General features: G+C 52.7%; 1 protein-coding gene across 2 annotated transcripts in view; it reads left to right on the top strand.

Annotated features, from left to right (window-relative positions):
* The window catches only part of Lingo1 (leucine rich repeat and Ig domain containing 1), a 182,201-nt gene that overhangs the window by 131,169 nt on the left and 23,345 nt on the right, over nucleotides 1–27,687 (top strand). For both annotated transcript variants that reach the window (XM_029481938.2, XM_029481940.2), the window contains one exon: nucleotides 12,884–13,116. The gene's annotated coding sequence lies outside the window, so the exon portion shown is untranslated. The remainder of the gene's footprint in view (nucleotides 1–12,883; nucleotides 13,117–27,687) is intronic.

Here is a 27,687-nt window from a genome sequence, read left to right as displayed (position 1 = left end):
CAGGCCTGACGTTCTGATAAATGGGGGCTGGGGCAGACCCAGTTCTGGGCCCTTCCTTGGTAGAAAAGACCTTGCCTGGGAAATACATGACCCACATTAAAGGATGCTCTCTCCCCCACTCCTCCCTCCTCCCACTCGCCATGTCCTGGAGAGATGGCCACATCCATCTCTTCATCTCAAACAGGCAGGTACCAGGGTGTTGCCGCTCTCATTGATATTTCTTCACCGTGGCTGTAATTAGCGATTTTTCCTGGCTGAGCCTGGTTTGGCAGACAAGAAGAAGAGCTGGAGCTTATGAATGTCAGCTGTTAATGTCACAGTGGCACACTAACAGAGGGCTGGAGCGGGGAGGAGAAGTTGGGGGGGGGGACTGATCTGAAAAAAGTCAAGCCCTCTTCTCCACTTCACTCTTCCACTCTGTCTTCCAACAGACACGGGTGGCCCCTTAGCACGGCTTACCCGAGCACCCGCTGTCCCTCCCATTCCTGGAACAAATTCTCAGCCCCTCCTCATTCTTCCAGGATGGCTTGGCCTACAAAGCAGCTTCCACAGTTCTGAGCAAGCCCTAGCTGTTCTGCATACGGTCCCTGCAGCCCCAGAAGACTCCATCAAGGGCCTCTTGGATTGCTGGAGGTGACAGAATGTCGACTCAGCCTCTGTCCTTAGCACAGGGAAGATGGCCTCCCTTCCTGTGAGCTGGCTTTACTTAGGCTTTTTGCATCCTTTCCTCAGAAAGGCAGGCATGGTTCCCTGTGGGCATGCTTGCGCCCAGACCTGCAGCTTCCTGGTCATCCACCTCAGGTTTCTGCTCTTTTTCCTACACAGAGGGTGCTTGGTCAGCAACCTCCCATCATGGTACTGTTTGCCTCCATACACCACTATCCAGATGACTAGAGCCTTCAGACCCATGAGCAGAGGAGCCAAGTCAGACAAGTTGAGTTACTCACACAGCAGTCCACCTTCGCCTCTTGCTTGCCACTGTCTGTAGCCTATCCAGGGCTTAACACCTGGTATTAAAACAAAATACCAGTGCAGATCTCTCCCCTTCCCCCTCCTGCTCCCCTCCCCCCACTCCCCCCCTCTCTGTGCATGTAGAGACACACGCATGTACATGTATGTAGAGACATATACATATCTACATGCATGTGAAATCCAGAAGACAGCATTAGGTACTGTTCCACAGTTCTACCTACTTTTTTGAGACAATCTCTTAGAGTCCTGAAACTCCCAAGTAGGCTAGTCTGGCCAGTCACTGAGCTGAGAAGGATCTGCCTGTCTCTGCATCCCCAGCACTTAGGATTCCAAGAGAGAGCCACCGTGGTACCCAGCTTCCTTTTTATAGATTCTATTGACCCAACTGGAGCCTTGTGCTTACAAGGAAAGCCCTTCAGTGGCTGAGCCATCTTCAGGCCCAGCTGTGTTTTGTGTGTCAGGCTTTGTTAGAATTGTTTTGCAAGCATTTGATCCCCCACTCACCGTGCCTGATTTACAGATGGGGAAACTGAGGTGCCAAGTCATACCAGCTGCTGGGGATCACAGAGCTAAGACGTGGCCACAGGAAACAGGCCATGTGGGTCCCAAGATCTCTCATGAGCCTCTGCCTGCCTCTGCTCTAAATCCATTTATATAGGAATATCTGTTTGTACATGTGAAGCTCCAGGGGTGAGAGGTTGCACCCCAGCTCCCAACATTGAAGCAGTCCTAAAGCAGGTACTCACTCAGTCCTCAGCCACCAGGATGGTGACAACAGAACTCCACACTATCCAGTGTGCCCACACCCCAGGATGCTGTACACTCTGGGAACAAGGCCTTTATCATACCTCAGATGCCCCAGGTTTGTGATGTCTGCTGAATGGGGGGCAGGTATATAACTTGAAGGACTCAGAGGATACTGTGCAACTGAAGTCCCAGTGCAGAGCTGGGACTTAGTCAGGATGCCCTATGTCCACATCTTTCGTTTCTTAACCAACACTTGATGGGTGCTGGGTACTAAGGCCTTCTGCCATGTCTTCAGGGAGCCCATAGCCTACTGGGGACAAATGCTTGAACAGGGCTGAGCAACTTCAGAGGAATCGGCCCAGTGGAGGCTAGGTAGTGCTGATAGGGGATAGGTAGATTGGAGGAAGAAGGCTGCCCAGCAACATTGGAATTTGACTTAAGGAAAAGCAGGTGTGTTCAGACTGTTGGGAAGGGCAAGCACCCCAGAAAGAGGGGACAATCTGTGCAAGAGAACTCAGAGCAGGCCTGGTACCCACTGTAGGCAAGTCAGGAATGGTATAGCTTTGCCTTTCTCCTTCTCTGCATGGGTAGGTCAGCACCCATGGGTGGACAGTTCCCTGGCCTAGGAACTGAGCCACCATAAGGAATGTGTGAAGACAAACTGAGACTGCTTTGGGCTTAGGAGCTGGATGCCATGAGCTGGGCCTGGAGGACAGCTGGGATCATGGCTGCCTCCACAGTTGTGAGAGCCCTTCAGCTCACAGCACCTGCCGTAATGGGCAGAATGAAAACAAAGGCCAAGTATGTTGGAGTCCCGCCTAGGCAGCAAGTCCTGCAATCCTTCTGTGGCAGGTTAAAGTCCTTGGCCAGGGGCAGGGCTCCAGCTCTCAGGCTTTAGCATAGAATTGGGCTACATGCCATGTAGGACAGGCCCCCGGGGAGAAGGGTTGATGCAGGGTCACAGAAAGACACTACCCTGGCGTCGAGCTTGAATAAGGGGTGAGGCCTTCCTCTGGGGTCTTGTCTCCCAGCAGTTTCTAAGGCTTTGGCTTGGACACCCAGTGGCTGATCTTCTAATCTTTCCCTCACACCCATGGGGCCCAGAATGGCCACAAAAGCAGCAAGCGTGCCCTGCCGGTGCTCACAGAGCCCAGGCAGGTGCACATACAGGCCCACTGCATGCAAGTCCATTGTCATGCATACTCAGATAGGGTGCAGCATGAGTTCCCAGAGCAGTGGTCTGTGGCTGTGTGTGGACATGAGAGCCCAGGCATGGCCAACAGCCAGCTCTACAGGGATACCTCCATCTCTCCCTCCATAGCCAGAGGCGACAGGGACTGCTGTGCCTGGGCCTGGCTCTCCCTGGTGCCTCACAAGGCCCTCTGAAGTCCTGGAGACAGTCCTAATCAACTTGCTGGGGACTTCTCGGTGGCTGGCACTGTGGAAAGACATGTGTCTTGGGGGGACAGCTTAGGCTAACAAGACTTTGTCCAGCCATCTCTGAGATGCCTCCCAGAGCAGCTGTACAAGAACCTATGAGGCACTGCCTAGAAGGAGACATGAGGAAAGCTAGCAGGTCTCATGGGCCACAAACCCCTGACCGGCCAAAAGTCTCAACCCCTTCTCTCAGCCTGGAGTCCCTGCAGGGGAATCCAGAACCTTTCACCTGTTGTCGAGAGCATATTTCAGCTATTAGTGAGGGCAGCCGGGGATTTGGAAGGATTTCTCTTTCATTTCCCAGGGCTTTCAACAAGCTCCTCCCTCTCTGCTCTGACTGCTGGGGCTGCAGGCACGCATACACACACACACACACACACACACACACACACACACACACACACTACACACCCAGGTTGGAGAGTAGGTGGGGATAGATCTGGTTTGTTCTTCCAGAAAGGGCTCCTCAGCCTCCCCCACCCTCCCAGCAGATGCTCAGTGCTGCAGAGCCTGGCTGCAGTCCAAGGCCAAGGTTGACCCTAGTCTTTCTGGCCCTGTGATGGGGGCCTAAGAATTTTCTCTAACCAGGGCCCAGCACTAGTGGGTCACTTTTGTCACTCTACATACAGCACAGAAGGTGACAGATGCTCTCTCACCCTTCAAGAACTTCCCACTTCAGCCTCTTTCGTCTGAAAGACAAGGGTTGGTGACTGTCTCCAGTGAGCCTAAATCTATGGCCCCAGAGCCATGTAGCAACACCCAAAGCAGAGAGGAGGACTGAGTGTTGGTGGTAGAGTGGAGGCTGGCTAAGATGCCTCAGGGAAGGGGCTCTAGTAGGAGGCCAAGAAGCCACTGCTGTTTCAGAAGAAAGCTTGGGGTGGAGATTTGGCTCAGCTAGGAGCCAGGGTGTGCTACGGGGTGGGGATGAGGGGGGTTTTTGGCTAGCCCAGCCTGCTTAGCTGGGAGACCGCATCCAGGGGGAGTTCTCCACTGGAAGCCTCCCCACCCCCACCCCTCGCCCTGGCACAGTCCTCAGGGGACCCAGCCAATCTCTTATTCCTTCTGCCAGGGCATGATCAAGGGTGTCATCTGTGCTGCCTGTTGAATGAAAGAATGTTGCATTTGGTTTAAGTGAACTATAAATGGGGGGGGGGGGTTCCAGGTGCCACCAAGGAAAGCCTTAGCCTGGAGTTTGATGGAGGTGAGACAGATCCCTCAAAATGTCTTTTGGGTTTTGAGGTGACCCCCAGGAACATCCCTCAGCTTTCTTCAGAAGCTAGCTATTTCCTTCGGAGTGTGGTGACATCATGGCTGCCTGCCTCGGTTTGTCTGTACCCAGAGCCCTGGGTGGCACCTGCCTTCGCCCAGCACAGGGTGTGTGTCCACTCATGTGATGCTGAGGTCACATGTACTTACCCAAGAGAGGGTTTGCTGGCTTCAAACCCGTCTTACAATCTGGAGCAGGGAGCACAGACTCTGCAGGACTGGAACACTTAGTTATAGACCACGAAGAGGCAGGCAGGCCCCTCATTCACCACCACTTAAGAGTAGACACCCTGGACTGGGGCATAGGAGCCCAGTTGCCAAGCAGCTGTTGCTGTGAAGACTCAGTTTCCTGCCCTCTTGTCCCTGAGGCCCCCAGCCAGCTCCATCCATCTTGCCTGATGACCCACACAGGAAATCCCTTTACTTATACCCTGCAGACCAACCAGTCAGATTGTACCTTGTTCTCAGAGGCTCCCTGGACAGAAGCTGGATTGAACCTGGCAGGTACAGCTGAGGGGGGAACAGGAGTTTCAGGGTCCTGGTGTCCCCCTACTGCTGTGACCTTATTCATCATAAGCACTGTGAGCCTTGGGAACCTTCAGGCTAGTGAAAGGCGTGAATGTGTCTGTCATCAAGTCCTGCTTGACCCACCGCCATCCCTCAGCTCAGGCCATGCAGGGTAGTGGGCAGTGGGTAGGCAGTGGCTGCACCATTGTCAAAAGCAGGAAATGCTCAGAAAGGCAGGGGCAGAACTGGCCTGTCTGCCATGGAAGGACCTCTTGATCCTTCTATCATGCAGCCATGGGCCAGAAAAAGAACCCAGGGTCTGTGAAGGCAGAAGGCTGGTGTGTGCCTTGCATGTTGTATTGAGGACATTACTGTTCCATACAGTAGCCCAGCCAGGGAACTGGACAGTGACCAAACTGGATCATATTTGGAGCCTCAGATGGCACAGTAGGCACTATTATCCCCGTTTCATGGACAAAATCTGAGCCCCAAAGTGTGTCTTGCCTTAGAGTGTGTGTGGCACCTCTACAGTCAGTAGGGGACCATCTCTAGCCACATTCCTGCCCAAGGAGGCCCTACGTTGCTGCTTTGGGCTAAGAGAAGCCAGTGTTTCCCTTCTAGACCCCAGGCTTCCCACATTCCGTCAGTTTCCGAATGTCTAAGAACTTTTTTAAGTCTGACCACATATCCTCACGCTTGAATTTCATCCTGCCGCTCTCCTGAAACCTTGTCAACCCAGAGGCTTGCTGGCCTCTCCTCTGTGGCTCTGCTTTCTCTGTGCTAGCCGTCTTGGTGGTTAGGCCAGCCCCTACAGCCTGGCACACCCCTGAAGGCCCTTCTCAGCTTCACACCCATACCTGTTTAACCCCGTCCCCATGTCATTCCCTCACACCCCTGCCATCTCACTTCCTGGATGCTGAAGGCTTCTGTTTCCTCCCTGTCTGTGCATGATTGCCCTTGCCTACCCTATCTCCCGCAATGCCCAGCACCTTGGGGAGCAGATTCCAGTGGCCCCAGAGCCTCTCCCCCTCCCTCTGCCTGCCCTGGGAGCGCCTGTGCATCAGGAGGTGACTTCCCTACATTTGTTCATGTTAGCTCCCAAGCCCTGCCCCTGGAGACCTGAGGGTACACACGTAGTCCCTGAAGGCCCCTCACTCCCCTCCCCTCCACCTAGGCTAGAGATGTCACTGTAGACTGGGTACTCAGAGGCCTTTGGCTTGCTTAGTTTGCCTTCCGTGCAATTAACTCCAAAATGGCTCTTAGACCAAAACTGGCTAGCCTCAGATGAAGGCGAGCTGGAAGACAAGCTGTTTTTCAGAACTAATTCATACTAAGTAGTATATGACTGCTAGAGTTTTTCCAATGTATGGCACTAGTACATGAAGGAGAAGTGTTGCCACCGTAGTATCATCGACTGCCAGGGCTCAGTTTTTACCGTGTCAAGCACTGTTCTAACACTATGCATATATTAAATCACTTAATTAATCCATTAACTCAAATGGATTTCAAATGAGTAGGAAGGGAGAATGTTGAGGGAGAGAGGAGTGAAGCCGTGGAGCCTCTTCCTCCTCTCCTTCTATTCCCGCTTGACAACTGAGGAGAAAGCCCTCTGTGAGCACTTCCAGCCACAGCAGACATTAGCATGGATCCCTGGGAGAGCAAGGGATATGCCATTGCTGGGGATTCACAGTCCTGGGGGGGGGGTTCAGGTGAGACTTCACCCCAGTACCTCTGGGTGCCTTGGAAATCTGGGTGTCGATGCTATCACACAGGCCCACCGGGGAATCAGAGGCAGTAGATTCCTCCTGGGCCCCGAGGCCATGGGACTCTGCAGAACATCCCCCAGGGCTTGTCTCTCAGCCTCAAATGGAGCTGACACAGGAATCTCATGTTGCAATGGGGAGGCTGAGGTCTAGGAGATGTAACTGTGTCCTCTTGCTCCTCAGAAAAGAGCTTGCTCCTGAATACCCCCAGTTGAGGTAGAGAGGGGACTGCTGATCCCATAGAACATTCCCTCCCCACCACCCCCTAACCCCCTCTTTGGCCAGGTTGCCAGACCCCTTTGCCTTCCACCCACCAAGCTGCCTCCAGCTCCCAGACTTCCTCTGGAGGAGGCTGGGCATCTGTGCTAGGCTGCCCACAGCCTCTCCCAGCCACCAGCTTTCAAGGTCAGGCTGCCTGGATATCTAGTAACTGATCCAAGAGGCTTCCATTAGAAATCTCCCAGCCACTGCCAGCTTTTTCCATTGGCCCGGTACTCCACGAAACAGCCTACCCTGTCTAGCCTTCCCATTACTCAGCATCAGGACCCTAGAGCCTCTGAACACAGACAGGGGTGGCACCATTCTGAACTGACCCCCAACCTATCAACTGCTGTGTTCCGTGTGACAAACTCCTTGTCCTCTCTGAACCTCTGTGTCCACACGTAGGATGGTGTCTGGTCATATGATTTTGATATCAAAGTGACAAGGGGAAGGGACAGAGTGGCCGCTCTGGTGGGGGTCTCCGAGGAGCCCTGCCTGGGGGCCCTCAGGTGGGAAAGGTCTATGTTGGGACTCTTGCAATGCTTGTCTCAACAAGTTCAAGCACATATTTCAGAAAAGGGTAGCGTTAAGGCATTTGAACCAGAACCAGAAGAAGGAGTCTCCTTGACCTGAGACCTGGGCCAGGCTGACCTCCAGAGTGAGGGAGAGGGAGAAGGGAGGGAAAGGAGGGTGAAGCATGAACAGCTCTGAGAAGCGATACTTCTCCTCTGCACATCTGACCACAGCAAGCCCATACGCATGCCTGGCAATCTCAACTGTCCTCTCAGGGATCCACCAGGCCCGGCAGACTCTAGTTCCCACCCTGCCCCGTGCTCAAGCCTACATCCTTGAGGAATTTCTTCTGTCCTCTGTCTGTGTGTCCATAGTCACATGTGATTCCATGACATCAACCCAACCTAGAGTAGCTACTGAAGAGACCCATGTCCCAGGGTGCTGAGCTCTGTGATAAAGCCCACTGATGGTCGCAGGGAAGTAAGGCCCAGCTGGGTGTCTCTCCAGGCCCTGCTGCCAGCCCATCTGTCTTCTTCCTCAGAGGCCCCAATCTATCTACATGATCTTGCTCTGCCAGGGAGTGTGCCTGTGTTTCTGGCCAGCACTGAATCCCCTTTGCCTGATGGACCTGAGTGAAGAGCAAATTCATGCTCAGCTGGTGTTGGTTGAGTGAACCGACTCTTTGGGCCTCAGTTTCTGGAGCTGTGCATTGAGAGAGAACTCCACAAGTGCTGGGCCCCAGCTGCAGCAGGTGAGAGAGAGCCTCCACCCAATTCGGAGTGAAGATGGAGAGTATCAGAGGGAGGGATGCCAGGGTGAGCCCAGCTGAGGTCTGGGCTGTAGAGCAGAGCAGGGCCTTCCCCTTAAGGCCTTCTACCATGGCCTGGGCCATTTGTGTGCTAGGACAGAGGTGACCAGAGTGAGGTGCGACTCCTAAGGCCCTTTCCCTTCCACCCCCAGGAAGCAGATGGGCCAAGCTTGGGCGGGCGGTAGATACAGGCCTGGCATTTGTGTATGTGTGTGGTTTTTTAAAAAATCTGACACATTTTTGTCACGTCTTGGTTCATCAGAACAGTGAAGGAGGCGGGAGTGTGAAGAATGTTTTAACTCGCAACTTTGTAAGAGTTCCAGGTTCTCCCGGGGCTCCTCCCCCTCCATCAGCCTCCCCTCCCCATGGAGCCTCCAAGCCCATCTGTTCCACAGTCCCTGCTCCCTGCCCCCATCTACCCATCCATCCCTCCTTCAGCAGAGACAGAATGGGAGGACTGTGAGAAGGGCTAGGCAGGGAGACAACAGCTTTTGCTTTGTAGTCCTGCTAGACCTGGACTTGCTGTGTGATCTTGTGTCGCTTCTACACACTGTGGCCCCATTTATGTGTTCCTGACGGATCTGGCTCACCACCTGTGGGGTTCTCTGTCTCTGACATGCATATGTCTGCTGGAAGGGTTAGAAACAAGAAAGCTAAAAGTAAAACCCACATAGAAAGATCGGGGTTCATAGCCTCCAGAGAGCATGGGTGCAATGGGAGGAAATTGATCAGCCTTCCTCCTCCTCCTCTTCCTCCTCCTCCTCCCCATCACCATCATCATCACCTGCCACGCTCACCCAAGAGATGGCCCAGGGCTAGCTGATGTCTGAGGTCAGGTGGGGAGGAGATGGGAAGTACTGGGAACCCAAGTACTACTTACTTTCTACTTGGTACCCAAGGGCCCCAGCAAAGGATGCAGAATGGGTGCCGAGCCATAGAAGACTTGCTCTTTAACCACCAGCCCTGCAGCCCCCAATCCTGGTACCAGCTTCCACTACATTAGTCATGGAAATGCCAGCTGGCCTGGAAAAGCAGGGTTATCTACAAGGCAGGCTGGCAGGCACTGCCCTGGTAGGCATGAGAGGTTTGTGAATAGGGAGGGGTGGTGCCCTAGGACAGCTCAGCCAAGGCCTGGGCTGCTTCTTCATTCCATGGCTTAGAGATCAGGGCTCTGGCCCCCTCACCGTTGCTTGGCGGGGAGGCCTTGGTGCCATTGCCAAGGACAAGAAAACCAGCACCTAGCTCCCCTTCTGTTCCCCATGCCCTTCCATACCTCGCAGGGAGCTCCCAAGCCCAGCGTTTATATCATACAGCAAGGGCAGAGGGGCAGGAGGCAGATAAGGCCCACCTCAGAAAGCACCAGCTCACTGCTGCCCACAGACAGCTCCTGTGTATCCTGCTGGCCCCTCCACGGGCTGCCAAAGGACAGCCGAGAAATCCAACATGTCCCTTATGGCAGCCCCAGCCAGACCTGGGGCAGGCTGAGTCAATGCGCCCTACTCGAATCTCGCCATATGGGCGCTGGGCGTCTGCAGGGGGTGGAGCTGGAGTTGCCATGAGAACCCGCACATTGGCATTTCCTCTTTTGGGAGACTGAACTACGTTCTGCAGGCAGTGTAGGCTTCTGAATCCCAATTCTCTGTGTTTTTAGGAAGGGAAAAAGGGCAGGGGAAGGGGGTGGAAGAAGGCGAAGAGAGAGTGTGGCGGAGTCGGGCTGACAGCTCCAAGGGGGCAGCTGGCTGTCTGGGACTGTCGAGGATGGACCAGGGGCTACTCTTCCCCTGGGCTCAGCCCAGGAACAAAGCTGGGTCTAGGATCCCTTTCGATCACTAGTTCTGGCCTTGGGTAAATTTTTTTCCTTAAATCACATGGCCTTGTCCCTTACCTGTACCTGTACTCTCTCCTTTCTGCTCTCAGTTGCTCAGGGCAGTGGAAATGGCATAGGGAACATCTAAAAGCAGAACATGCAGGCCTTGCTGTAGAAACCTTAGTTCCCACAGTGGGCTAACAGCACCAACCAGGAGGCTCTCCATACACCTAGGGAGAGGCCTGAGCAGAGCTCATTCTGCCATTGTGCCTTAACATAATAGTTCAGGACATATCTCTGACAACAGGTGACTTAGCGATACGGGCCCAATCCTGGAAGAATGTGACTAAGGTGACTAGATCCTGGGGAGGAACTACTTGGGCAAGGGGAAGAGTCAGGTGACCAACAGGTTGGAAACTTGCTGTAGAGGAGAATGCTAGATCTGACCCATCGCACTACCCCAGACATGAGGCAGGTCATGACACACTGCTGCTCTGTCTCTTGGGGCCAGGCAGGAGCCCAGGAAATGAAAGGGGGCCCAGGGGAGGGACATCTGGCTTTCTTCCCATGAAGCTGTGGGGTAGAGAGGTAGGGCAATGAGCCACCACAGCCCCTGATCCTGCCTCCAGTAAAAGCAGAGCCTGGATGTGAAGTCCTACTGGATTCCAAAACCTCTACTTAGTTCCTGAGATAACCAAAGGGAATGGCAGTATTTGTCCCCTAAAAGGACTGAGGCTCAGAAAAGACTTATAACTTATCAAGGTCACCTTACTAGAGGAAGTCCTACTTCCAGGGTGTCCAATCTCTGACCTCTGACCTTCAGGCCTCCCTCACCATCTCCAGCCACCCACCATGAAGGCTGCAGGGCACAGTGCTTAGCAAAGAGTAGCGGAGAAGGAGGAGAGGCAGTCCCTGTCCTCACTGCCTAGGGACGCTGACCATATCCTGCATGGGGCAGCTGCTAGAGCCCAGCTTGGAAGGGGCCCTTTCCTGGCCTCATGTGGATTGGGAATGAGTCCTGCCTTTACCGAGTACCCGCTCTGGCTCCCACTGCATGTTGTTAAACCTTCCTTAGCCTCCATGTCTTCATCTGGAAAGGGGTGGGGAGGGGACCACAGTGACATTGTGTCAGTCAAACTAGCTGACTAAATCCCTAAGAGTTCCCACAACACCAGCTCCTTCCTCAGCCTGTTATACGGACTAGCTCCTTGTCACTCAGGACTCCTGGGCTGACGGCTATAGCCACCATTTTAACACGTACAGCCACAGTTGCCATGGCAGCAGGGAGAAGCATGGCTAGTTTGTCTTGTGACTCATGTAACTTCCACTGAAGTTCCATTGTTCAAAACATGTCACGGGCCACGTGTACCTCCGAAGGGGACAAGGAAGTACAACCCTTAACCACATGCTTAAAGGGAAAAAAAAATCACCAGAGATCTGGTAAACATCCCCCTTCTGATGGCCTCAGGCACCTGCCACACAGGGATGCTATGAGCATTGAGTCAGCTAAAGCGAACACACAGAATGTACCTAATGAATATGAGTTCCTCTCCCCTGGGCCCCCAAATCTAAGGGGACCCTCCTCCCTTCTCATTCCTGGCCACGTCCCTCAGATGAATTACCAGCACTGACAATCCCTATCACAGAAATAAAGACCTTTAGCTTTGGAATGGAGACAGATGGAAACTTCCCCAGGGTATGGTATGAAGGCAGCTGGGGCAGAGAGAACAGACAGGTGCTTCACTCGGCTGAGTCCCTTTTCCAGCCCAGAGCCTCTTTTAACAAATGAAAAAAAAAAAAAAAAAAAAAGCCCAGCAGATCTTGGTAATACCTTAACTCTATTAAGGACTTCATAAGACCCAGATCAAATTACAGCTCCTGCAATCGAATGGTAAATCCGATTCCATTCAACAACTGTTCCATTCAACACCACGAGGGCCTAGGGGGTCTGGGTATCCCACTTGGCTGGGGACCTGCCTCTCAATTCACAAAAAGGTGCCAATCTCCCTGGCATGGGTGTGCTCTAGAGTTTAAGATCACTGAGTAAGTCCTGGTGTGTAGGGGAGAGTGTCACCTTGGGCAACTTCTTCTCTTTAGGTCTCTGTCTCTCTCAATTCAAAGATTGTCCCAGTCCCCATCCCCAGGTCTGAGCTTGTGTTCTGAGGGCACTTCTCTTCAAACTGAGGAGACCACGGTGGGAGGAAAGGCCTTACTCCTCTTCCCTCCTTTTGACCTTTCCCCATGAGCCAGGCCCTGTATGTTAGACCCTACTCTGCCCTGCAGGCACAGTTGTGGAAGGACAGAAGGCTGAGCATCTGTGGCAGATGAGAGGCAGACATCACCCAGAGGATATGTTGACATGGGGGAAATGATTTACTTGTTCTACATACACACACACACACACACACACACACACACCACGTGTCTCCTCCAGCTGCAGCCACAGGCAATAGATGGTGGGTTTGTTTGAGAAGACGGAATAGCTGTCAGCCACTGTCTTTCGGTGTAGTTCTGGAAGCCCAGGGAGGCTCCCGAGTCTCTGGGGACGCTAGAACGAGACCCCCTTCTACCTAATGAGCTCCTCTCAGCAGCAGGAGTACTAACTCCTTCTGGCACTTTGCGTTGATGAAGCACTTTGTGTCTGCTTTCCTATTTGATCCCCACAGTGGCCCTGAGAGGGATGCTTCTGTCCCATAATTCAGTCCTTAATTCAGAGAAGGCAAAAGGTATGCCTGAAGTCAATGAGTCACACCCTACTCTCATGCTGGTTGACTCCCTGGTCTATCTGTGCCTGCCTTTCAGGAGTCACGTGAGCCTCCCTCTGGGATCTGGCATGAAGGAGAAATGGATTCTGGATTTCCCACTCTGGCTTTCCCTGACTTCTCCAGAATCTAAGAAGTATCCTGAGGCATCTCTTGCTCAACCTCAGCCCAGAATCCCTGAGGATCCATCCAAAAACCCAACGACTTCAAGACCCAAAAGCTTCAAGCCCCTCTCCCTGGACACAGACTTGACAGAAGTGGCCAGTTCATCAGGTAAAGGGGTTCAGCATGGCACTGGCCAGACTGGTACCACCTCTTCTTTCACTTGGGGGAGTTCTACTAATTGAGCAACCTAAAGCTTGGGTGTGGTTGCTCATTATTTGAAACTGTTTGCCTAGAGTGATTTCAAGACTCTTGAGTGAGAGATGGCTCAAGCATCAGGGTTCTTGCCTGTTAATGCCAACTGTCTTAGTCAGGGTTTCTATATTCGGCTTACATTTCCACATTGCTGTTCATCACTGAAAGAAGTCAAGACTGGAACTCAAGCAGGTCAGGAAGCAGGAGCTGATGCAGAAGCCATGGAGGGATGTTCCTTACTGGCTTGCCTCCCCTGGCTTGCTCAGCCTACTCTCTTATAGAACCCAAGACTACCAGCCCAGAGATGGTCCCACCCACAAGGAGTCTTTCTCCCTTGATCACTAATTGAAAAAATGCCTTACAGCTGGATCTCATGAAGGCATTTCCTCAACTGAATCTCCTTTCTCTGTGATAACTCCAGCTGTGTCAAGTTGGCACAAAACTAGCCAGTTCCCCAACCATGAACGAAAGTAATTCTGAGTCAAGATGGTGCCAATACCAACCACTGCTTCATACACATTTGAGGTCTCATAATTTGACCTTCAGAAGGAGCTGGGCCATGTTTTCTAGATCTGGCTTGCTCATAGTTCTGGGCACAGCCCAGGCCATGCAACCATCAGATCCTGTTAGGCTCTCAGCAACACCAGCACCTGCCATTTTTAGATCAGTTGGGTTTCATTAGCTTGTTTAGCTCTCTCAATACCAGCCTGCAAATTAGCAGAGGGAAGGTGTTAACTGCCTCCTAGGTTCCCATGCGGCTTTCTGAGCACTGCTCATTCAGCCTCTGTCATTCACTCACTTACACAGAGCACGCTGATTGAGTGTCACGCCCTGGGATGCAGAAGTGCCAGGGGCAGAGCTTGCAGTTACATTTCCATAAACAGAGCGTTCACTCTTCTCCCCGTCTGTTCCATAAACATGGCCTCTGTTGGGGTGGGGAGATAGCTCTATGGCTGAAGTTCTTGCCGTGTGAGGGTGAGAGAAAGAGTCCAGGTCTTCAGAAACCATGAGAAGGCCGTAATCCCTGCCCAGGATGCAGAAGGCTTAGTTGGACTCAGAGCAAGCTAGCTAACCAGACATATGGGCAACCTCTGGATTCAACTGAGAGACTCTTTGCCTCAAATAAGGCAGAGAGAAATCAAGGAAGACCCTGGACATCAACCTCAGGCCCCCATCTGTACACATACGTGAATGCACTTGCACACGCAAAAGGAACATTGCTTTTGTGTATGGATGTACATGCATGGGTGAATCCACCATAGCTGTCTATTCACTGAAGGTATTCTTTCTCTGTGCTTCTCTATGTCTGATCCAGACCTCTGAAGCCACCTTTGCAGCTAAATACACTCTAGATCCAACCCAGGAAACACTGGCTCAGCACAGGCTCGGGGGTGGCTGAGGACAGCCAGAGAATCAAACCTGTACACCCCAGCCTGCCCATCACCTCCCCTCCCTCTTTCTCATCCCATCCTCTACGCCGCCCACACATGGCCTCTCTCCTGTGACAACCCTTCAGACTACTTTTACTGTCTCCTCATCCTGAGACTACCTCATCTTTGACCTGGCCTCTCCCTAGACAACTTCTGTCTGTCCTTTTCTCACCCTTCAACTGACTTCCAGAACAGGAGGGAACTGGAATTCAGGACAAGGATTCTGCCCGGATTGGATCCAGATCTGGCCTCTGAGCTCCAATAGGATGACTCACTGCTCAGCCCAGACAGAACCTGCAGGGTCCAGGTTGCCCCCTGCTGGATGCCCAGAGTTGCCATGGCGACCCTCTGCCAGTCTTCCCAGCATGGAGACAATCAAAAAATAACAGCAAGGACTCTTTTATTCTGTGTCCCACCTGGGAGCCATTTAAGCCTCCCTATTCCTTTTGACACATAATAATAATTTTTTTTGCTCTTAAGATTATCTTGAAATCCCCCCTCACTTTTAGGCTCCACGGCATAGTCTCCAAAAGCCTTTGATCTTAAACACACACACACACACACAGAGGTGTACATGCTGCGCACCTGTTTACACACCACTCTGGAGTCAGCAAATTGGCCTCCTGGCGCTTCAACAGCAGAGCTACAGGGAAGGCACGGCCCCCTTGCTGCATCTGCACACCACTTTACAGTTTGCAAGCCCCTCCCCCACCTAATGTAGGTCCTAATGTAGGTCCATATGGGTACCCTCACCTCTGTAGTTTCCCATGAGAAGATGGGCTCACCTGGTGGCTGGGCAGGGCTGCTACTAAGCCTTCCATTCCCTCCTGTTCTGCTCTCCCATTGCTTCCTGTGTGAGCCCTGACAGGGTTGGAGTGAAGAGTGAGTGCCTCTCTCTTGCCCTCCCTATTCACACCTCCATGACCAGTGTTGGGAGCTACTTGGAGGACCACACAACCTCCTGGTTGCCTTGGTTCCTGACCTTTCCCCCTGGAGTCTTTTCCACCCATGCTCTCGGCATCAGCAGGCCAAGCAGTTAGCAAATGCCGGTCCCCCAGCTTCCTCTGTATCCACCCACCCCATGTCCTTCAGTTCTTCTTTGCTATGCTACCGTTTTTGTTCCCCCAAGCCTCTCCTCCAGACTTGTCTTCAACAGATTCCTGTCATGCCAAAGAATAGCACTGATGTTGAACCTGGGCATCACCATACAGCCTGTTAGTTTGGGGTTCGTATGCCATATATTGACCAAAAGCATCCCCACTGTGTGGTTAAAACACTTAGATCTCCAAGGAGAGCCGAGTCTTCAGAAAATGCAGACTTCTGTCCCTGTGACTCCCTTAGCTGACCCAAGTGAAGGGAATTCCTCAAATGTGTCTTGAAGGCACTTCTCTGACCTGTGTGTGTATGGTTTTTTATTTTCTCCCAGTGCAGGGAATTGAACTCAGGGCCTTACCTATGGTAGGCAAGTTCTCTATCATCAAGCCACTTTGGACTTGGGTTGTGCAAGTCAAGGTCTAACCACAAGGCCGGTGAAATAGCTCAGTCTGCAAAGTGCTTGCAAGGACCTAAGCCACATCTCCATAACTCACGTTACAAAATCTGTCAACGTTCACATTCCCAAAGTAAGAGAGGCAGAGACAGACAGAGCTCTGGGCTCAGTGGCCAGCCATACTAGTTGACTTGGGGACCCATGAGAAACCCTGTCTCAAAATACAAGGTAGACAATACCTAAGGAACAATACCTGAGGCTGACGTCTGACTGCCTCATGCACATGTGCACACGCATGCACACACACAACACAGAGACCTATAGTAGGTGCAGAAGAGAGAGTCTGCATCTCCGTGGGGATCCAGAAACTGTGCAGGACCCTGGGGACATTAGTAGTGATAACAGGTTTAAGTCCTAAGCCTGGTCTCTGCTATCCTTCTCCTCAGATCCTCTGTTTAGCAGGGAAATTAGAAGCACACTAGGAATCCAGGGGAGTGGCGCCCTGCCTTAGATCGCCAATCCTGAAGACTTAGATTAAGAGGGTGACCCTTGGGAAAGGGCATAGGCAAGCCAACATGGCATTCTTGGCTCAAGCTCACTTTACTTGTTCCCTGAGACTCAATGTACCCTGGCTCTGCTTTTCACAGTAAGGTCACTGAAAGCTAAAGGGGGTGACCAGAGGCTGAGATAGGCTTGGCCTTCTGTGCATGACCACCCTCTGGCCATATGAGTAAGGATCCGGTCAGTCATGCAACAGCCATCGATCCGTATGGGGATGTGGCCCATCCCCAGTGTGAGCATGTGGAAAACCATGGGGTGAAGTCTCAGGGAGGGAGGGACAGCTTTCAGAATAGCCATGTGCACAATTGAGCCTTGTTTTCCTCTCTGCAAAGCGTCACCAACAATGTGTCAGTCTCAGAACCATTGCGTGTTCCCATCAGCCACTGTGCCTGGCACACAGAAAGCACTCCTTAAATGCTGGCTAATGTAAACTCAGTGGCTACTGTATCTAAGTGATCCCCGGGCTCAGCCTCCTCATCTGTGAAATGGGACTGATGATGTACTGAGGGACCCAATACCAAGCCCCTCCCCCCCCTACCACTGCTCCATCCCCAGAACAGAACCCCAGGAGAGGGAGGCAAGGAAATAGATATCTCCCCTTCTGTCTGTCAATCCATCTGCAACGGTGGCATCAGTTTTCATAGAGGAGGGGAATCTGCAAAGTAGTCAAAAAAATATTTCCTCTGTGACTCCAGAAGCCCAGCTGTTCTCTTTCAGGAAAAGTGCTGAGGGCTGAAAACACAGGAACAATGATAGAGAGTCAGGAAAGTGGGGTAGGGGAGGGGAGAGAAACGTGAAGGGCACGGGGCGGGGCAGTAAGGACTACAAGGTTTAGCCAGGGCCTTTCCTGGGACACCTGGAACAGCATTCACCAAGACTGCCATTTGCCCAGAAGCTACTGGGATCCACCAGCCACCAGTGTGCTTGCCCTGTGGGACCTGGGCTCAAAGGCAACACTAGTGGAGGAAGACAAATGTCACCGCCTGCATTGTTGTTATATTTGTGAGTCATCCCTACCCCACCTGGCAGGAGGTCCTGTGGAGGGCGCTCAGGGTTGTTCAGCCCCTAGACTAACTCAGGACTATAGCAGTCCCTCCATGGGCCTCATTCAGAAATGGCTTCCCTGCCCTTTCTCCTCTCTACTTGCTCTTCTTATTTCCTCAGAGGCCCGTGTTCCTGTCTGCAGGCTGGGTCCTGTCCCTCTTGCCAGCTCCTCTAGGAAAGCTTTTAGACTCCTCCCTGCAAGACAGCTTTTCTTCTTTCTTCTTCTCCTTCTCCTTCTCCTCCTTCTCCTTCTCCTCCTCCTTCTCCTTCTCCTCCTCCTTCTCCTCCTCCTCCTCCTCCTCTTTCTCCTTCTCCTTCTCCTTCTCCTTCTCCTTCTCCTTCTCCTTCTCCTTCTCCTTCTCCTTCTCCTTCTCCTTCTCCTTCTCCTTCTCCTTCTCCTTCTCCTTCTCCTTCTCCTCCTCCTCCTCCTCCTCCTCCTCCTCCTCCTCCTCCTCCTCCTCCTTCCCCTTCCCCTTCCCCTTCCCCTTCCCCTTCCCCTTCCCCTTCCCCTTCCCCTTCCCCTTCCCCTTCCCCTTCCCCTTCCCCTTCCCCTTCCCCTTCCCCTTCCCCTTCCCCTTCCCCTTCCCCTTCCCCTTCCCCTCCTCCTCCTCCTCCTCCTCCTCCTCCTCCTCCTCCTTGTAGCTCTGGTCACTCTCTGCCTCCTGTCAGATCCTCCCATAAGTGGGGTTACCCCTGCTCTGGCCCATGCTTCCACAAACAAACCTGAGTGCCCCAAGCGCTGAATCCTGGTGCCATCTGCCCAGGCAAGCCCTGATCAAGAGCTTGGGGGTTGGTGTTCTCACCTGGCCCTCCTTACCCTGCCCACCTCTGGACCCCCACTAATGTTGCCATTAGGGAGACTGGTCTCCAGCTCCATGTCAGTAACACAGATGGTTAGGCCACATGGGTGCTGGTCCCTGCTTTCTTCAAGAGATAAGTACCCTGACTGCCACTCACCCCTCAGTGGCCTTCAGTGACTTCCCTTACTCCCCAGGCCTCCCATTCCTCATCTATGTCATAAGGGTACCAGCACAGGATTCCTGGAGCTGTGGAAAGTATGAAATAGCACCCAAGGGCACAGAATAAAGGCCTGGCAGTGCCCCCAGGGTCACAGGGTCCCTCTGGCCTCATGTAGAAGAGCCCACCCTTCCCTGGCCATCTGCTGACCATGCTCAACCATGAAACTCTAGTCTTTCCCTGTGGACAAAGCAGTCTCTGGAAATCAGAGGAGGGGGCTGCTCCTACGCTGACCTTTATCAAGGAGACATTCGGGTTTGCTGGGAGTGACATGGCCTCTGAGTTGACTATCCCTGGAGGCAGCTCTGCCCAGTTGTGCCTCTCCGGCACTGCCCACAGAGGTGTGACCTGTATTTGTTGTGTAAAGGAGAGAGAGGAGCTAAAGCCTCCAGCTTCGTTCTAAGCCACAGCTAGGTCCCTCAACCCTTTTCTCCTTCCCCACCTCTACCCCCCACTTAGCTCTCTTGGTTGCCATGACAGCAGAATCCTGGGAAGTAGGACTCCTTGGAGGGACAGAAACAGAGTGAGACCATGTATGTGCTAGTGTATTTGCCCAGGTGGGTGTGGGGTGGGGCTGGGGGCTGTGTGTCTGGGTGAGGTCTTTTCCAGGTCACACATCTGGCTCACGCGTGCATGGTTCATAGACTCACAACTAGAGCACAAGCAGAGATGATTAGAGCCTTGCTTACTCGCTACTTTGTTGATAGGGCTGGAAGGTGACAGGGTGTACAGCTGGATGCCTGTCCCCTTGCTCCCCCAGCAGGCTCATGCAAATGTTCCTCTGTCACCTTAGCATGGGAGGCAGGCAGGATACACAGATCGGGAAACTGAGGTCTCTCTGTGTACCTGTCCGTTCCAGTTGGGGCTGTTCTCAGGCTTCCTGGGTCCTCAGTGGATAGGATAGGATAGGATAGGATAGGATAGGATAGGATAGGATAGGATAGGAGTGTATCTGGGGAGGCATTTGGTGTGTTATAGCCCTGGGCTTCCCAGCTCCCTGCCCCAGTAAGAATGGTTAATGTCCACCACAATAGGAGCTCAGCAGCAAGGCCCCCTGTTCACTTGCCCATCCTCAGAACTACATGCTGGCTTAAGAATAGGCTTCAAACACCTCTAAAGTAGGTCTGGAGTAAGCTCTCCAGGAAGACTGGTGAGATGCATGAGATGCAGAGAGGGGAAGGCCCACAGTGGAGGGTCTCAGCGGCAGCTGTCATGCACTTGTCTGGGACCAGCAGGCATGGAGACAGGAGGACACGTACAGGAACCCGATGTCATGTCTGTCTGCTTGCCATGCTTCAGACATGCGCTGGTATTTCTCTCCAGCTAGGAGGCACACACAGACAGCCCATTCTACCGCCAACTCATCAAGGCGAAAATGCCACAGCCAAATTGAAGTGTGAAGAGTTGGCCACTGGTGGAATGAGTAGCCATGAGGTTGGCGACTCTAGGGAGAGTGATGAGTGAGCCCTCAGCCCATCCTACCCACCCCACTGTATGATGGGGACTTTTCTGAGCCCAGCTTCCTGGTTGCAAGCCAGAAGCCAGGACCTCTTACTCCAGACCCTTCTCCCCCAACCCCAGCCCCGCATCATCTGAGGCAGCCTCCCTGCCCTGCTCTGGGTAGAAGGATTGAGGCTCCTGGACCAGCCTGCTCTTAGACTGTGTGCATGGGAGGAAGGGAGTCTGGATGTGTGGGGCAGGGGGGTGGGGTGCGATGCAGTCTGAGTCACTGGAACTTCCTGAGGGCATACCAGGCCTGTCTCCCCACTTGCCTGCTGAGCCACCACAACGAGCACAGGTATTTCTGGCTGGTTTCACACCTCAGCAGGTGGTGTGAACACACTGCCTCGGTGTGCACACCCATGTTTAAATTTGAGACTACGGGGAGCCTTCCTGGGGTCTGAAATCTCAGGCTGCCATCTGATCCATTCCGTGTGCTCAGGATGAAGATCCCACCCATGGAGCCCTTGTCCAAACTCAGACTTCCATGACAGTTGCCAGGGTCAGGGCTTGCTATGGGTCCTGGTTTCACCAAAGTCACCTTATCTCTCATAGTGAAGTGGAGACCACCCATCCTCTGCAGGGAAACATCTTCCCACAGTTTCAAAGTGGCCAGTAAGAACCTAGCTAGGAGCATAGCGTGGTGGGTGCACAACCTTCAATCCCAACACTCAGGAGGCAGAGGCAGACAGATCTCTGAGTTTGAGGCCAGCCTAGTCTAAAGTGTGAGTTCTAGGACAGCCAGGGGTGGCTAAACAGAGAAGATTGGTCGGTCTTCAGCAAACCAAAGAGAGAGAGAGAGAGAGAGAGAGAGAGAGAGAGAGAGAGAGAGAGAAAGAGCCTGGCTAGCCTCAGCCTGCCCCTGTACTCAAGCCTGCTCTGGGGCCCATTTTCCCCCCAGAAATGCCAAGTTCATTTTTCAGTGGCAGAAATGGCACATGTGGAGGGGGTAGGGACAGAAAGAGAAAGAGGATGCTTAGGTTTGCCCCAGGAATCCCTATTTCAGGGCATCCTCCCTCACCCACCTGCCCTCATTCATGTCATGGGGCTTACAGAGAAAGCTGGACCACAGGCACTGTCTGTGGCTACTGCTCTCTGCTGCCCAGAAGGCAAACCCCCTGCATAGGAGATTAGGAGCTTTTGCCATGGCTGATGAGTCTTGAAGAACAGAAAGAGATGGAAAAAGGTCTGCAGCGCAGCGGACCTACCCTGACTCTAAGGACAAACACTGAATTTCACCATGACACATGGCACACTGGTGCACAGCACATCACAGGTAACATCCCCCAAACTAGCTTCCCACAGAGCAGTACGCACTGGCCTTCTGCTCACAATGGCTCATCCTCCTGGGGGTGAGGTGTGCTGGCCCTGTTCCAAGGGTTAGAATGATCAGAGTAGGGCCATCTCACCGAAGTCTCCTGAGTGCTGAGATCAAACAAGGCAGGCAAGGGAAGAACAATACAAGTGCTTTTCCAGGAAAGGCCATGTTCTAGAAGCTTCACCCGGTCATCACGCCCATCATTGCCTGTTGACAAAGAGACCCCCATCCCGTGCTAGAAACCTCTTTAGCCCACCAGAAAACATCTGGGCCAGAGCTATATCTCCTGGGGTATGGGACCTGAACTGGGGTGAGGGGTTCTCACACATGGCCATAACAGTAGAGAGAAACATGCCTGCGATTGGTAGATAAAGGGAGGGGGGATAGACTTATGCAAGGCAGAGCAGATCCCATGCAGACCACAGGTTCCTGACCTCTCCTGTCACCTAATTCACGTGGCCACTGTCCCCAGGGTGTGACCCGACATCATAACATTCCAGCTTCTCCCTTTAGCCACCATCAAGATCTTGCCTGGATGAATACAGGAGAGCGCCTGAAGGCTACCTCAAGCTACCTCTGCCTCAGCCTGCTCCAGAGATGGGTCTCCTCTGACCCATGGCCCTCCCTGCCCCTACTATCCAAGGACTCAGGTCCCCCTGCTAACAGGTCTGACCTGTCTTGCTGTCCCCTGGTGGCCACTCTGACACGTCTCTGTTCACTCTCCACTTGGTTTGATATACGCTGACATCAATTAGACTGATAGTTCCTGTCTCTCACAAATGGCCCGTGGTCCCAGACTAAAGATGCCCCTCTTAAGGCATGTGCTTAAAGCCCAGAGCAGGCTGTACCTTGGGGTTTTCTCTGACTATGCCAGTATGGCTAATTCCACTGACTCCTACCACCCCAACCTGTCCCAACTTCTCTGGCCTGGGCTAGATAGCCAGGCAGGAAGGGAGCTCCCGGCTTGCCACCCTAGCTTAACAAGGCTAAGCTTGAGATCCAACAGTCAGAGGGAGAATCAGGAGGCCCAGGCTCCAGAAGCTTCAATGCTATGTGGCTTTGGACAGCCCCAGGGCCTCTGTGTGGGTCTATAAAGCAGATATTGAGGACAGCAGGAGACTATAGAAGATAAAACAAAACAAATGAGGACCTCCCCCCCCTCCAGCCCCCACCCCTGAGAGAAGAGGCTAGCCCGAGGCTTATTTAGTGAGCTAAGGCTTTTAGAATTTCCTTCTTCCCTCCACTTAAGGAGTATGCCCTTTGGGGGTATCAGGACTTGGTAAGGGTTGGCAGCGCAAGAAGTGGGCCAGGCTTGCACCCTATTTGCTGGAGGCTGCCTAGGGATTTGGATGCCTCCCCTGACAGAACTAAGCATATCATGGACACCTATCAGACTCCTGAGAGCCAATTCTGGCAGCTGTGGCTCCAGGGCCCTGGATCCACTTTTCCTCTCTACCCCTTGGAATGGGATGCCTGTGGATAGTAGCGCTTGGGTGGGCCAGGTGCTGGCAGCCCGGCTCCTCCCCCCACTTCCACTGTGCCTCCCCGGCTGCTGTCCTGGACTCAGGCCTTAATGGAGCGTAAACAGCCTGGCAGAGGGAAGCCTCATTAGGTCTGATCTAATTAGGAGGTTCTGTGCAGTGGAGGTGGGTGGGGAGGGGCACCCATTCCCAAAGCTTGCTTTGCACCAGGAGTGTCACACATGTATGTTCCTTGGACCCTCCTCATGGTAGACTGTCCCAGGCAGCTGCAATGAAAAGGAGGCTGCTCGGAGAGGGCGATGATATAAGCAACAATGGCTCCCTTAGGAAGTGCATCCCATGGGCCTCCCAATTTCTTGTGCTCCTCAACCTCTCAGGCAGGTGTGTGGCCCCATTTGCCTATGGTGGTCCGCAGTCTGGCTAGATCTTACCCATGAATCTGTCTTTAGACCCCCTCTCTCCATCCAGCATTACCAGATGCCACAATAGGTCAGATGGTAGGAGGCTGGATATGGGGTAGACTGCTCTCTCTCTCTCTCTCTCTCTCTCTCTCTCTCTCTCTCTCTCTCTCTCTCTCTCTCTGCCTCTGTCTCCCTCTGTGATCAGATTAGGGGAGTGGATGCCATGCCAAGAGGCCCACCGCCCCTTCGTTAGTCTTAGCTAACAAGCTGTTTATGGGTACGACATGACACCTGCTTTCTTCTTTATAAGTTCAATAATTTATAGGCATATTAGCAGCCTGGCGGCTGCCCTGGGCCCCAGCCAGACGGGACGGGGCGATGCAGCCGGGTGCCTCTGCCGATATTTACTCTCTCCCACCATCAATTATTAAGGAGCCCTCCTTCAGTTTTGCACATAATTACACGCGCCGTTATGGTTTGAACTCCCCTGCTCTAAATCCCTCTGGAGCAGGGCCCAGCCTGTCCCACAGGGCTGCCATAGCCCAGGGACCCAGCTGCCTGCAGACTGGGAGAGGTGGCCATAGCTCGGCCTCGAACCCTTGAGTCTCCTTGGCCAGCAGTGATCTCCCCATCCTAGGGTGGAGTCTCTGCACCCTTGCTGTCTGTGTGACATACCTCCCCACCACTGTACACATAGCTGTCTTCTTCTCACTGTTTGATTCAGCACAGCCATGACTACCTGCTGAATGTATGTCCTGGCTCCCCAGTGCCTGCTTTGTGTGTGTGCAAACACAGCCTGTATCATGCTGGGTTGAGTCTTGTTTGCTAGACCATGGACTCTGGGGGTACAGAGAAAGCTATGGCAAATGTTTGCTGAGTGATAAATGAACGAGTGGATGGATAGAAGATGCGTGGGTAGCTGAGTGCTGGTCACTAGTGTGTCCACTGAAGCACCTGCCTCTTCATCCCAAGTCAGCAAGTCCTTCCCAGTCGGTCCTCTTCCTCCCAGACCCCCTACACTATCCTGGTTTAGACTAGGATTGCCCCATGAGCAGCACAGCTGGAGCCCTCATCTACATGCCCGTCACAAGAGGGCAGGACAGGGTGGAGTGAGAGAATGTCCCCTCAATCTCATGTTTACTGTGTGGGTTAAAGAAGTTGCTCACCCTTTCTGATACTGTTTCCCTATTGGCTATATGGGGATGACAACAGTCCCTCTGTGGATGTGGCTGAGGACCTATCAAGACACAAAGCCTCAGTCTTTGTCTGTGGACTGAGCCCACAGAAACGTGAGCTGTCTTGAATCAGATAGTCTCATTCCCACCTTCTTTTGCCCTCAAGTCTCATGGCTGGCACTGGACTTGGCTCTTGAGGCCTACAAACACACACACACACACACACACACACACAAACACCCCACAGACTGATTAAATCAAACATTGCCACATCTTAGCCTACACTATTTAGGAAGAGGAGGAAAAGTTCCCCCCCATGAAACCAAAAAATAAGCCAGAGACCATGCCCTTCCCAAGTTAACTACAAAGTGAAAACCAATCCCCAGATGCCTACTGCGTTTGAAAGCCCAGGACTATTTTCCTGGGGACCCCATACCTCAGTGTCTTCCGTAAGAACAAATAATAGTGTGCCCACCCGTGGGGTTGTTGAGAGATCAAATGAGTTGTTGATTGAGCAGTGAACACAGGAGCTGTGTGCTGCTCGTGGGGGGTGTGCTCAGAGCACAAGGTGTGGGGTGATCCTGACTCCCTTCTGTCTTTGAGAGGTGGCAGTCATCCTCCTGTGTAGATACTTTTCCTCCATGTGTGGATATCTGTGCTCAGGTTGTAGGGTATGCTTCTGAACTTGATAGAATGCTGTGGCCTTGTTTGCATCTTCGCTTTGTTCTTCCAGGCTACATTACAGGATTGTCTATGCCAACTCGTATGGCTCTTGTGTCTGTCCATATCATCATTTGTCATTCCCTTGTGTGATCATGCTGCACTCTGTCCATCATCCTGCCATTGAGAGGTACATCCAAGGCTTCTGACCCTTGCTGTTACAAAAAACCTTGTGGGGGACCTCTTGTTTCTCTGTGATGTGTACCCAGCACGGAGCTGCTGAATAACAGACTGTGCATCCTCTCAACCTTACCAGGGGGCAGCCTAGCTGCTGTGTAGTTCCTCACCCATTGGCAGGAGGCACTTTGCCTGCATTAGCCCGTGCCCTGACCCATGGCGAGAGCAAGGAATGGTGGCACACATGTAACAGGCAGAGCATACATTAGTCAGGCGCTGCTTTGTAACAAGCCACACCTGCAGTGGCTTAGAACAAATAAATATGACCTCATAGATTGCTCGGGGAGGGAATCCAAGTGAGGTAGAACTGGCATCTCTGAGTCAGGGTCTTTTGGGCACTCCAGTCAAGGTATCCAGAGAGCTGCGATCTTTCCAAGGCTCTACTCAGGGAGCATTGCTCCTTTCTGAGTGGGCTTCTCACCAGAGCTGCTAGTGATACGGCAACGGATTCACTCAAATAGGCAAACCACCATGGACAAAGAGCATCCAAGATGGAAGCTGTACCGTTTTTATAATCTTATATCCCAAGTGACATCCTGTCCCTCCACCATATTCTACTCCTCAGAAGTGAGTCAGGGAGTGGACATGTTGCTCAGGGTTAGAGCTCTTGTCTGGCCTGGGACAACAGGAGGGGAGGAAGCGGGAGTCAGTTGGTCCATCTGCACTCAGGGGAGGGTTGGGATAACACAGTGAGAGTCTGTAGGGTAGAAGTAGCCACTGGGAGTCATCTTAGGTCTGCCTAAGGGCTGGGCAACTGAAGCTTGGGAAGTGAAGTGACCTGTCCAGGATCACATAACAATTAGAGAGAGTATCAGAACTAGAACAGGAGGCTGTTCGGGTGCCTCTGAATCTACTACACTGCCTTTGACCTCAGATAATAACAGGTTCTGAGCTAAGTTAATAGACAAGTCTCCAGCACATCGGAACTCAAGATGAGTGCTTAATGAATGGATTTGCTAACAGTGCTGCCTGTTTGCACGCATTAGCTCAAATTTCTCCTCATGTCTCCATGGGGACTGCCAAGCCCAGGCCCTTAGGAGCAGCTGTTCTGCCAAGCACAGAGCCCAGGGTCCCAAAGAGCTGCAGAGTGGCCCCTCTATACAAATAACTATTTAGATTTGCATTTTATGTTTTGCTCCCAATTTAACCTTTTTCTCCCCAGTGAAGAGAACATTTCTCTGGCTCCTCCCATTCCAGGGTAACTCAAGGTTAGGAGCATCCTTGGGTCTTTCCTTGGGGGCTTTGGAGTAGACAGGGACTCACTGATTGACTTCAGACAGAGTTCTTGTTTTTCAGGCCCCAGAGATGGCATATCCAGGCCAGGCGGCCTTCCAACCCTGCCAAGGCTTCTGCTGAAGTCTCAGAGCCTCCCAGCCTCGCCTCGGTGCTTAGCACCCCCAGAGGGCTACTGACTGCTCTGGTCCAGCTGTGGCACCACAACCTCAGCCCTGAGTGAAGCTGTGGCCACAAGGTCTCACAGCCTGGCCACAGGGCTACTTCCAAAAGCAGGGACTTTTCACCCAGCTCCCTCAGGTCCCCACTCCTTTTTCTGCCTCACAATTGCACCATCATGGGACTATGACCTATGGATTAACTGCCAGGTCTCAATCCACTTCCCTCCAGCCTGAATCTCTAGGACTTCATTATGCCACGGACTCCGTAACACTGACATAAAGTGCTGCAGAGCATGGGGTAGTCTGGGGCCTCTGTTGTAGCTCCTGGGTATACAATGCCCCTGATTATAGAACTCAGCTTTCTAGGAGCACAGTATTTTCCTCTAAGGAACTCAGGAACCTTACCCCAGTGTCCTCAAAGTCTAGGCAGGGCTAAAGAGTCCTGAGGCCTCAGCATCTGAGGGAACTTTGGCCCAGAGAGGGGTAGTTCCCTTCAAGGTCACACAGCAATGTAATAGTTAGTTTGTGACATAAAACAAAACATGAGGTTCACCTGAGCACCCAGCTCTAAAGGCCTTGAGTGTGGGCACTGTCTCTTCACCCCCTATTCCATGCCTACTGCTTCTCACCCAGCTTCTGCCGACTCCTAGCTCCTCAGCTCCGTTTTTCTTGCTAATTAGAGGTCTCAGCAATGACTCTGCTGTCCCAGCCATTTTAGAGCCGTCATTAATTTCAAGTGCCTTCAGAAATAACCATCATCGTAAAACCCTATGAGCTGCT

The sequence above is a fragment of the Mus caroli genome, unplaced genomic scaffold (assembly GCF_978045245.1).
Source record: "Mus caroli unplaced genomic scaffold, Mus_caroli_1 scaffold_11, whole genome shotgun sequence".
In the NCBI taxonomy this organism is placed as follows: Eukaryota; Metazoa; Chordata; class Mammalia; order Rodentia; family Muridae; genus Mus; species Mus caroli.
This window is presented reverse-complemented; position numbering and strand designations above follow the sequence as displayed.